At 41.5% G+C, this 12,028-nt stretch overlaps 2 pseudogenes; both read right to left on the minus strand.

The window, feature by feature from the left end:
• LOC102815420 overlaps positions 1-5,101 on the minus strand; it is a 9,324-nt pseudogene extending 4,223 nt beyond the window's left edge.
• Positions 5,102-10,581: 5,480 nt separating this feature from the next.
• LOC102815803 lies at positions 10,582-11,168 on the minus strand (annotated as a pseudogene).
• Positions 11,169-12,028: the final 860 nt, after the last annotated feature.

The following is a 12,028-nucleotide window of genomic DNA, read 5'->3' on the forward strand; positions in this document are numbered from 1 at the left end:
ATTTCTTGCTTCTGCCACAAATTCCCCCAGCTGTAAGCCTTCCAACCTTCTAAGTATTCCTTTACATGTGGTTCAGAGTTCTGGGACCATCCCCTGAATCTGCTTGGTCGGGTATTCTGTGTTGTTGTTGGCAGAGCTCTCTGCTATACGTCCACCTGATCCGCCATATTGTTTGGTCCCCCGAAAGTCTACTTTTGAAAGGTCACAGCCTTGAAAACTCTATGGAGCACAGTTTTACTTTGCACACATGGGGTAGCCGTAAATCAGAATTGACTACATGGTGAACAACAACAAGAACAGCCTCCTCCATCAGACTTTTAAAGGGTAAGAATACTCCTGGAGCTCTATTCTCATTTTTCTGATCTTTTGATTCCCTCTTTCTTGGTGGTGTACTAAAGTTCATGTTAATGAGGACTCCTGATGTGGTGCTGTAGGATCAGCACTGCATTGCAAACTGCAATGTCAGTGGTTCAAGTCCACTAGCCGCTCCTCAGAAACCCTAAACAGGGTCACTATGAATTGGAACCAACTCCATGGCACTTAGCAACAACATATGTTAATGACATTCATATTTTTATGCCAGACCAGATTTTCCCCCTGGTCTTCAAACATGTGGACCCACATTTTAAATTAACATCTACACTTAAAATGATATAAAAAAAAGTTCAGGTAGTAGTAAGGAGTTAAGGTTAGGACTATGATTAGGTCCAGACTAGGCCTAGGGCTTCGTATAGTAATAGGGTTATGGTTAGGACTAAGGCTGTAAATCTTTACGGAAGCAGACTGCTATATCTTTCTTCTGCAGACCTTCTGGTGGGTTCAAACTGTCAGTCTTTCTGTTAGCAGTTGAGTGGTTAACCACAATGCCACCAAGATTTCTGATAGCAAACTTAGCAATAGAAATATGTTGTTAAGTGCAGTAGAGTTGGTTCCGATCCATAGCACCCCTGTTTACTTGTGCTTTATTGACTATGCAAAGGCTTGCAGCTGTGTGGATTATGATAAACTATGGGAGTCCTGGTGCTGCGCTGCAGGGTAATGCACAGGGCTGCAAGGTCGGTGGTTCAAATTCACCAGCTGTTCCTCAGAAACCCTGTACAGTGTTGCTCTGAGTCGGAACTGACTCAATGGCACTTAACAACAACAACATGGATAATATTGTGAAGAATGGGTATTCCAGAACACTTAATGAGGAACCAGTACATAAACACAGAGGCAGTTGGTAGAAAAGAACTGAATGGTTTAAAATCAGGAAAGTTGTGTGTCAGTTTTGCATTGCTTATTCAGTCTGTCTGCTGAACAAATAATCTGAGATTATATGAAGAAGTATGTGGCATCAGGATTAGAGGAAGATTTATTAACAACCTGCAATATGCAGATGATACAACCTTGCGAAGACAACCTAAACCTTGCGAAGACAACCTAAAATACTTACTGATGAAGATCAAAGACTATGGTTTGTATGGATTGCACCTCAAGCAGTGATCTTTTGGGAGATACAGACATGAAATAATATTATGATTAGTATCAGGACCCTAACGTCTTAGTATTTATTAACATGTTCAATATTCACAACAGACTGGAGGGTTAGCTACTTTATCATTCTTTTCATTTAACTGCACATCTCGTGTTTGAGGCTCTGAGTGCTCTTTCTTCTGGGCTATATTTTCAAGTGTGGTGGTGGTGTGCCGTAGAATCAGTTCCAACTCATAGCGACCCTACATAGGGTTTCTGAGGCTGTAAATCTTTATGGGAGCAGAAAGCCTCATCTTTCTCCCACAAAATGGCTGGTAGTTTCAAACTGCTGACCTTGAGATTAGCAGCCCAACTTGTAACCACTATGCTACCAGAGCTCCTTTTTATAAGCATTTTATAGCATACAACCTTGGAATATATATTGTCTCCTTATGGAGAAAAGTGCTGCAAATGGTTGCTAACCAAAAAATCCACCCAGAGGAACTCAGAAGAAAGGTTTGATGATTTTGTTTAAAAAACAACAAATAAGTCACTGAAAACATGAGGGTTATACTCTGACACACACGAGATTGTCATGAGTTGACTTAATTGTAACTTTCTGTGGAACGAAGGGCAATTTCCTTGAACTCAGGGTTCCCCTCCTGTACCTACACTGGGCATTATGCAGTTCCTTTTTAATCACCCTGAGAGAACTGAGGCTCAAGAAACCAATACAAAACTGGTCATTACATTTGTCAAGAGTAATGAACTGTCCTTCACCTCTGACCAAGAATTTTCATTTCATCTACCAGCATCAGGAAACTCTGGAAAGTGAATTTGCTGATTTATAAATACAGTAACATCTCAGAATTTTCAGCTTGTACACTTACAAGTAAGGCATTGAAACATAAAAAAGTTTGATAACTTGCCCAAAGTCACACAACCAGCAAGTGGTAGTGGTGGGATCCCAATTCTTGTAGTCTGGGGAAGTTGATGAGTTCAGTCTTAAGCATATGATTTGAAGTACCTTGGAGCATCCAACTGGCAAGGTACCTAGTAAATATCTGATCATATGTGTATATGAAGGAACCAAAGACACAGCTTTACCCTTGGGAACCATTGACTTGAAAGTTGTTACTGAAATGATAAAGTGTAGACAGAATGTATAGATTCCCATTTCTAGAAGACTGACTATGTAGGAATAGAGATAGGTGGCATACTAAAGAAGGATTTTGGGGTGTCATTTATTGGTTTATTTATAAACCAGGGTAGACTTGAGTATTTCAAAATATTGTTAAGAAAGAACCACTAACAAGGGAGAGGCTGAAGAACGTAGAAAAGAGATAGGGGTCTATTGACAGAACAAGACCTGTAAGGAACTAGAAAGTCATAAATTCCAGATTTGTATATTTTCCACTGAGGTAGTAGAGAGAAGGAGGGAAAGATGGGTGAGGTGCTGCAAGATGTGTAGGTGTTATGGTGGAGTAGAAAGGTGATGAAGACTAGGTCATTGATAAGAAGAATAAGGGAGATGTGGCTGGAGGCTGCAGGAACGCCGTATCGGTTAGGCATAGCTGTAGTGAGAAATAGGAGATGGAGCTGTGAATTACCTGGGTAGCACTGAACTACCTGGGTCTAGCACAATGTCTTGCATATGTTAGGTGCTCAATAAAATAGATTAGTAAGTAGAGATATATGAAGTGTTGGTTTAAGTTGGAGACTACCTTTCTGAGGAGCAGGATTCTGAGATATTGAACAGAGAACAGGGTCATACTTAGTGATTGCTTGTAGCCAATAAGCAGGTATCATCTAAAGAGTCCAGTAGAGGGTATAGGAATGGGAAGGAATCGTTCAGCATGAGGTCTGTATTTTGATCACTGGGACTCAAGATTTTGAAGTTGGCCACACCTAAACTCTAAGCATATCATAGAGCAATTAAGAATTGTTCAAATCATGCTGTAATCTGAGAATACATTCAACCATATGACCTCATTCCAAATGGAATAAGTTTTTATTTTTAATATATTTATAGACTTGAGGCTCAGGCTTCCAAGGAAATGAGATAAAGGGATGGAGGTCAAAAGGGGTGTGTGTGTGAGAAAAATAGCTCAAAATGAGCCATGGGACATTTCATTTTAAAAGAAATGTGTTTGTGGTCAGTCAGAAAATGATTACAATGGTTGTAAATTGGGAATAGTCATATGAGAAAGATTTCAAGTAACTTTCCATTTACTTGGTGTTGTTTTTAATTTGGCTACATCTGAGGGAAAAAGCCCATAATTCTAAAACCAAATTAAAACAGTTCTTGAAGCCTGTGAAGATTTTGATCTTGGAGGATAATTGGATTTTGTTTCAGCTCACCCAAGTTAGTAGGCAGGGTTAAAAAAAGCCCTGACCTGCAGCCAAACATTAGCTTTCTAAGCAGTGGGTCTTGGATTCCATAAGTGCTGTTTAGAAAAACCCCTTCCAACCTTCTGCATCTAGACTGAACTGTGCAGTTTAAATATACTCTGCTGTCACACACACACACACACACACACACACACACACACAATTGGAAGGTGTTCGAAGACACCAGCAACTCCTGGTCCTGCCTTTTGTGAAGGACACAGGGTGAGAGTGTATCCTAAGTGAGCCCTTTCTAGGACACTAGTACTTACCATTCCCTTAACTACCAGCTAATTGATCAGGATGCTTTTGGACTCTGCCACTTATTTCAAGATTAAATTATAGGCTTTTAAAACTAGCCCATTGTGTCTGACAAGCCAGTGCTTCCCTACTGCTCACCTGCCACAGCTTGGGAAAGTCATCTGAAGAAATAAAATGAGATCACTGGGGCAACCCCTTTTCAAGGCTAATTATCCCAGCACACTCTGCGTTGCATGGTTATTTTTAACTTTCTAACAGTACCTTTCTTCTTCCTAAGGCAACTTGGGTCCACTCAATTTTTCTGAATGTCAAAAACATAAATTGCAATTTAATCCCTCCCCCACCCCCTATTTCCTAGGAAGCTGTAAACCTTCTGTCCAACCCCATTTCCTTGTGAAAAGATTTTGTGTTTTCCTTACTGAGCAGAGATTAAATATGACCACAACGAGACGACATTGCAAGATCAAGCAGGACACATTTTCAGGTGGCCAGACCTCCGGAGGTGAAGGCTGAGGGAAGGGTGGCTGCCACTCCAATAAGGCAACAGCCTTCTAATTCATTTTCTTGCTTCTCCCCTGGTCCTCTCCTATCGCTTCTCAATCTGGTTGCTGCTGTGCTCCACTAAGATTTGAGTGTGATGATTCTCTGCCTCAAACTCTGTGGTTCCCATCTCAACACAACAGCCTATGAGACCCTACCTGGTCTGTCCTCCAGTTAGTCCTCAGACTTCTTCTCCTGTTCTCCCCCTCATTAGTCCACCTCCACCACAGCATCTTTCGCTGTTCTTCCAGCATACCAGGCTGGAATTTGCCCTTGTTTTTCCCTCTTTCTAGAAGCTTTCCCCCCAGATAACCCGTATGGTTTGCACGCTCACATCTTTGAAGTCTTTAACATTTACAAATGTCACCTCAGTGAGGTCCTCCTTCACCACTCTAGTTTGAATTGTAACACTCTCCACCTGGAACTCTTCCTCTCCCTTCGCTGGATTACTTGTCATCATCTATTTTACAAGGCATGCTTCTTTTTAAGGAGTCCTGATAGCATAGTAGATTACCAGTTGGGTTGTGAACTGCAAGGTCAGTAGTTCAATCTACTGGTTTTCTGCTCCTGTATAGATTTATAAACTTGGAGATGCTATACAGGGTCGCTGTGAGTCAGAACTGACTAGACAATGGCACCCAGTCACTCACCAAGTTCAAAACTACTATGGTCTAGTATATGTGAAGGAACCCTGGCAGCATAGTGGATTACCAGTTGGCCTGCAAACTGAAAGGTCAGCAGTTTGAATCTACCAGATGAGGTTTTCTGCTTCTATATAGATTTACAGTCTTGGAAACCCTATACATGGCCGCTATGAGTCAGAATCAATTCCTACTTGAATCTAAACTCTAAGCGGGGGCGTGAGGGGAGGGCAGCCCATCGCTGTAGAGAAGATTCAGATGTATAGCTATTATAAAGGACAGAGTAGAGTCCTGGTGTGGCACTGTAGGATAAACACTGGACTGCTAACTGCAAGGTTGGAAGTTCAAACAGCAGCCACTTGGAAACCCTATACAGGGTGGCTATGAGTCAGAACCGACTTGACAGCACTTAACAACAACACCACCAAAGGACAATTTAATCCCTCCCCCACCCCTGTTTCCTAGGAAGCTGTAAACCTTCTGTCCAACCCCATTTCCTTGTGAAATGATTTTGTGTTTTCTTTACTGAGCAGAGATTAGAACTGCCCTATGAGGTTTTCAAGGCTGTGAATCTTTATGGAAGTGAACTGCCACATCTCTCTCTCATGGAATGACCAGTGAGTTAGAACGACTGACCTTTCAGTTAGCAGCCAAGTACTTTTTGCCACTGCTTATAAGAGTGCCTTGAATGAACCAGTAAATATGTTGCCATACTAGTGGTCTGTTTCATTCAGTAAGTCTACCAATATTTTTTAATGCCATTTTTTTTAGTACTGGCTAGAGTGAGTTAATGCTATGGGTTAATGTGCTAGACTGCAAAGTTGATATGAACCATAAGATCAGTGGTTCAAACTCACCAGCTGCTCCTTGGAACTTTGCAGGGTTGCTATGAGTTGGAACCCACTTGATGGCACTTAACAGCAATAGGGCTTCTGAGACAGTAAATGTTTATGGAAGCAGATAACCGTATCTTTCTCCCATGGAGTAAGTAGCTGGTGAGTTTGAACCTACCAGCCTAGACAGGGTCGTTATGAATTGGAACCAACTTGACCGCTGAGGTGATTTCTCTGCACTGGAGAGCAATAGGTTTACTCTTTCAGTATTGATTAAGAACCTTCTTTTTTCTAAGCCATAGTACTATGTTTGGAGAATGAGTCATGTAACAATGCAAATGCATCTCTCTCTGGTGGAAAATATTATGTTACAGTTATATCATTTATTTAGTTCTATTAGGAGTGTTGAGTTGGGGTACTTGATTTCTGTTGGACCAGGCCCTTGGTAAAAGTTTTACCAGTTGAAGAATCTTGAGAGGTTGCATCCACAGTCTAGTCTCCTAGAGAAGGCTTGGCTCTTTGATAAGCCCCAACTGTGATCTCAAGGGTTTGTCTCTCTCCCACCAAAGTCCTAAAGAAATCAGCAGATAAGCCTTCCTCAGGGCAACATCTATTACTCAGTCCTTTGTGGGGAATGAGCGTATAGATAATGTTAACTTGCACTTACTACTACTAGAGGGGCTCGTACATTCCAATTGTGGTCTGCACTCACTTCTTAAACATAATGAATATCTATTTTCCCATTTAACATCTATCCATTCATTCTGGTGTAGTGGGTAAAAATGTGGGCTCTGGTGTGCCAAGTAAAAATTCCAAACCTTCAAAATATAGCTCTCATTTGAAGATAGGATGAACATGTGCCACAGATATAATTATTAATGAAGGAATTAGCAAGATGGTAAACCTGGTTCAAAACATTGTAGTTGAGACAGAAGTATTTATAATTGCTGAAAGAAAGATTGCTGGAATAAGGCTGCTAAATTAGTTACAAAATTGCCTACTCTCCTGTAGGAGGACTGTAACCTTTGAAGTTGTACTGTCCTCTGGAGAGAAACTCATTTGCATTGGTATAGGTCAAGAATTATTGGACTAATTCTCAGTCTTCTATAAGTTAATACAGTCTAATCAACAGTGCAGAGTGAATCAATAAGGGCACCCCACTGTCCCCAGAGATTAGGATAATTCTGTTAGACAATGTCCCAATATGACACTGGAAAGACACATGGCCATTCTTTTGCCTGCTTCCAAGCTTTTTTTTTTTTAAATTAACAGCAATTTATTACGTTCTTGGGGCCGTCACAACAAATTACCCCTAACTGGGTGGCTTAAAATAACATAAATTTGTTTTTTCACAGTTCTGGAGGAAAGGAGTCTGAAATCAAGGCAGGTATAGCCATTCTCCCTCTGAAGACTCTCTAGGACTCTCAGTGATTCTCTTGTCTCTTCCTGGCTTCTGATGGGTCCCAGCAACCTTTGGCTTGCAGCTGTATTCCAATTGTAGAAGAAATTCCAATTTTTTCCTCCATTGTCACATGGCTTTCTGCCCTGTAAGGGTATGTGGCTTCACATGGTGTTATAAGAGCACTAGTCATTGGACTTAATCCACTGCCATCAAGATGATTCTGACTCCTATGACCCTATTAGACAGACTAGAACTGCTTCATAGGGTTTCTGAGGGAATAAGTACTCACTACTATGTATTATGAGGTCCATTTGTGAAGCCTGCCAACTGCTCCACAGGAGAAAGATGAGGCTTTCTGCTCTCTTGAAGACTTAAAAAGCCTCGGAAACCTTATACAGGGTCACTATGAGTCAGAACCTACTCGGTGACACTTTGTAACGACGGAACCAATGATTATCTGTGCATGCATGAAACAGAGTTGTAGCTAAGCAGGGAAGGGTGTGTGTCCTCTACCCTGGCCTCGCAACCCTATGGGCATGGCAGACTTGACTGCAGAGTGAGTTCAGGCCATTTAGAAGCTGCAGGAAACTATAAACTCAGCTCAAGATCAGAGTAGCAATTACTGACAGCCCAAAGCAGAACCTTGATGAACGTTGTGAGAAACTGTGAGGGAAACAAGAGGTAAAATAACCTGTAAAGGGAGCTGAGGGCTTGAGGCCATTCACCAGGAAAAAAACAGCTGCCATCCAGCGGACTCCAACTCACGGAGCTTTGTGTGTGTCAGAGTAGAACTGTGCTCCATAGGATTTTCAATGACTGATTTCTTTAAAAAAAGTATATCACCGGGTCTTTCTTCTGAGGTGCCTTTGAATGAACTTGAGCCTACAACCTTCCAGTTAGCGGCCAAGTGTGTTAAACATTTGAATCATCAAGGGGACTCCAGGTTCCTCAAAGATGTGGCTATTGAGCCAGTAGACATTTGAGCTGTTTTCTTCTCCTCCCTCTCTTCCTCCCTCCCTTCTTCCCAAGAGGCAGTTGTTCAAATAGAACATGGAGGGTCAGAGAAAAAAAGGAAGACCTCCAGCATGATGGATTGGCAAAGTGGCAGCATCAATGGCCTCAAGTGTGGCAACAATTGTGAGACTGGCTCAGGACCAGGCAGTGTTTCGTTCTGTTGTGCATAGTGTTGCTATGAGTCAGCACTGACTTGATGGCACCTAACAATAACAATAACAACAACAACAACAACAATCCTGGAATGAAAATGATTAGGTCAAAAAGGAAGGTCCATGTGGCTAAAATGATAAAGAATGATAGACAACTGTTCATGGTGGGTGTGCAGTAACTTATACTATTCTACATTCTTTATATGGATTAACTCAATTGACCCTTTGAACATCTCTTGTGAGTTAGGTATAACTATTATCCCCATCTTACAGATGAGAAAAATGAGGTATGGAGTGGTTAAGTAACTTGCCTGAGGACACCTCTAGTAAGTAACAAAACTGGGAGTCTATTTCCAGACCTTGCGCTCCTATCCTCGATGTCTTCTACTTAGACTTGGGTTTGGGGTATACTATCTGTAACAGCTTTCTCCCTTATCCACAGCTGCTGTCTTTTCAGACAACATGCTTAAACATTCTCTCCACAAACATTCCCTGGTGTCTTTTCTCGTTTTTTCTTCCTTTCATATTAATTTCTTATCATAAACCTGCTTGAAGGGCAGGGAAGCTGAAAGTCTAAAACAGGCCAAGAAGTTTCTGGGCCAAGAAAAGCCTGGGAACATGCCCACACGAATCATATTTTATTTCTTTTGTCACACTTATTATGTGTGACTATTCTCATGTTTTGGGAAAATAGACTAAGGGTCTGTTCTTAATATTGAATTATAGAACTTTTAAACTAGAAGGAGCTTAGAGATTTTTTAATTTGGTGGACTTCCAAATTTTTCTTGGCAGATCTCTCCCAGGCCTCTGGGGAAAAGGCTTTGGGGCCCTGGCATGGTCTCATCTACCTTCCTTCCTCTAAACACATTGGCTCCCTTTTACATTTTGGGGTTCAGTGTAAGATTTCATATGAAGAGTACAGCATCTACATTTTTTTTTACCCCTTATGTCTCTTAGCTCTTTACCCATTCAGTAAGCATGGCATTTTCAATCCATTGCTTTAGGAGACAGATGACTCAGAGAAGAAAGCAGAGGGGCCAAGAAAGGAGGGAATTCTTTGCGCCCTGGTGTGGCACTGTAGGATCAGCACTAGACTTCTAACTACAAGGTTGGCAGTTCAAACCCAGTAGCTGCTCTTGGAAACCCTGTACATTTCCACTATGAGTTGAAATTGACTTGAGGGCACTTAACAACAAGTTGTGAAAGCCTAGGCTTCAGAAAGAGAAGGATTTCTGTGCATAGATAAGAGACTTAGGAAAGAAGGAAGAGCAAAACCTACTGCCCTCAGAAGGGGTTTCAGTGTTGTGGGAGAGGGAATTGTCGAAGGGACGAGCTGGGCTTGGGCGAGGGACCAGACACCAGTATGTGAAGATCTGGCGATCTCTTGGACTCCACTGGCACATAAGCCATTGATGAAAGGCTCACCTAAATGGGTGTCCAAGGAAGCTGAGTCTCCACTGGAGTGGGTGCTGTGTTCCTTACAAGGAGGAGGTTCATTGCCAGATTTCTTGTTGATGTCTGGCGAGGACTCCCTCTTAACCAGTCATCTGTCTGTATGTTACTTAGTGACTAACGTGACGGACACCCATCTGTGTCCCAATACTTTGCTCATTGCTGTGGCATATGCAGCTAGTAGCGTTTTCAATATCCATTTACTCCCTTTCCCTGGCAATGATATTTTCAAGTTGGTTCAGTGTAGCAATGTATCCACCAAAAATTTCATTTGCTGGTCAGCCTTCAAGGTAGCGGTGGTCCTGTGGATACTTTTGGCCAGTTAGTTAAAAATGGAAGACTTACATTTTCCACTGGGTGAAACCTCCAGGAAAGCTCTTGTTTGCCTAATAAAAATGGACAGACTGTGCTAGTGGGGGCCATTGCTGTTTCTTCTTCAGGGTTCAGGCTGCCTTTGCTTGTGACATGACCAATTCAGTGTTCTTAACTTCCACACCTGCTTTATAAACCTCTTCCTCTTTACTGTCCTCTTGCACAGTTGGAGTTTGTGCATTTTTCTGAATGAGTCAGCTTCACCTTAAACTCTGAAAATTTCAGCAGCTGCTATCTGTGCTTAATGAGATAAAGCCTCGATCTTGGCTTCTCCAGAAATGATATAGGTGTCTGAAGCTGGGCTCTTGTAGACATCTGGCTTTGTGATGACAAAGAAGATATTCTTAGATTTCTGGACAGTGACTCTAGTAACCCCATGACTTGTTGAAGATCCAGTTTGGACATAGCCTTCCATGCCTTCTTTTCATGTCAACTGCTTTGCTTTACTGACTTGTTCCTCACCAATTTCAACTGCTACCGCCAGCTGGGCTTGTTGTGTGGAATCCTGTTCCTTGAACTCTGTCCTGATTCTGTCAGATTCTGTTTCGGACCCTGTCTCAGCCTGGGGCTGTGGCAACTCCTGCTCTTTACTGAACACTTTGTACAGGGGATGCAGAACCAAGACAACAGCAGCAGAGTGAGCGAGAGCATGGTCCATGCTTGTTTCAGAAGGAAACCCCCTTTCTCATTTTATAAAGGAAGAAACTGAGGCTGAAGTACATGGCGTCACTTGTCCATAGTCCCACAGTGACTTGGTGGCCTAATGTTATTGGAAGACAAGGAAACCCATAGCCGTAGAGTCAATTCCAAATCATAGTATGTTGGAGTTGTTTCGGATTCATAGTCATGAGACCCTGTATAGGGTTTTCAAGGAGCGGCTGGTGGTTTGAACTGCCGACCTTGTGGTTTGCAGTCCATTGCATCTGTACGGTCTTCAATAAGAGAAAGTCTCCGAGACAGTTCCTTTTGATTTAGATATAGCACCCTCTGGTGGTTAAATATTTTTCCTGCAGATTTTTCTGCTAGAAAACCAAACCGAAACTCTGTGATTGTAAAGATTTCTGAACTACAGTGTTTGCCATTTTTTATGGTGATTGATTCTGTCTTTTAGGAAACATTCTATTAATTCAAGCTTTTATGTCTAACAAAAATTTTTTGACTCCCAAACAGGATTCCTTTTTATTCAGCTTGCATATTTTCTTGTTTTTTCTCTAGTTGAAAAGCAGAGTGAAGCTTCTTAATGCATCTCAAATGCACACTCTCAAATAATATATTTAAAGACCAATTTTTTAGTGGACAAATTGGAAGGAAGAAGACAAGTTTTCCTAGAACTAGCCCGTATAATTAGACTCTGTTACGCTCCCTTTACCACTCCAAAGTTTATCTTTGGATTAATTCTAAAATTATTTTCTTTTTTTAAATTTAAGGTTTTTATTGTGGATTGAGTGAAAGTTTACAGGGCACATCATCAGTTTCACATTCAACAATTCATATAACTTGTTTCATTACATTGATTAT

Source organism: Chrysochloris asiatica, unplaced genomic scaffold (genome assembly GCF_000296735.1).
Source record: "Chrysochloris asiatica unplaced genomic scaffold, ChrAsi1.0 scaffold00031, whole genome shotgun sequence".
Classification (NCBI taxonomy): domain Eukaryota; kingdom Metazoa; phylum Chordata; class Mammalia; order Afrosoricida; family Chrysochloridae; genus Chrysochloris; species Chrysochloris asiatica.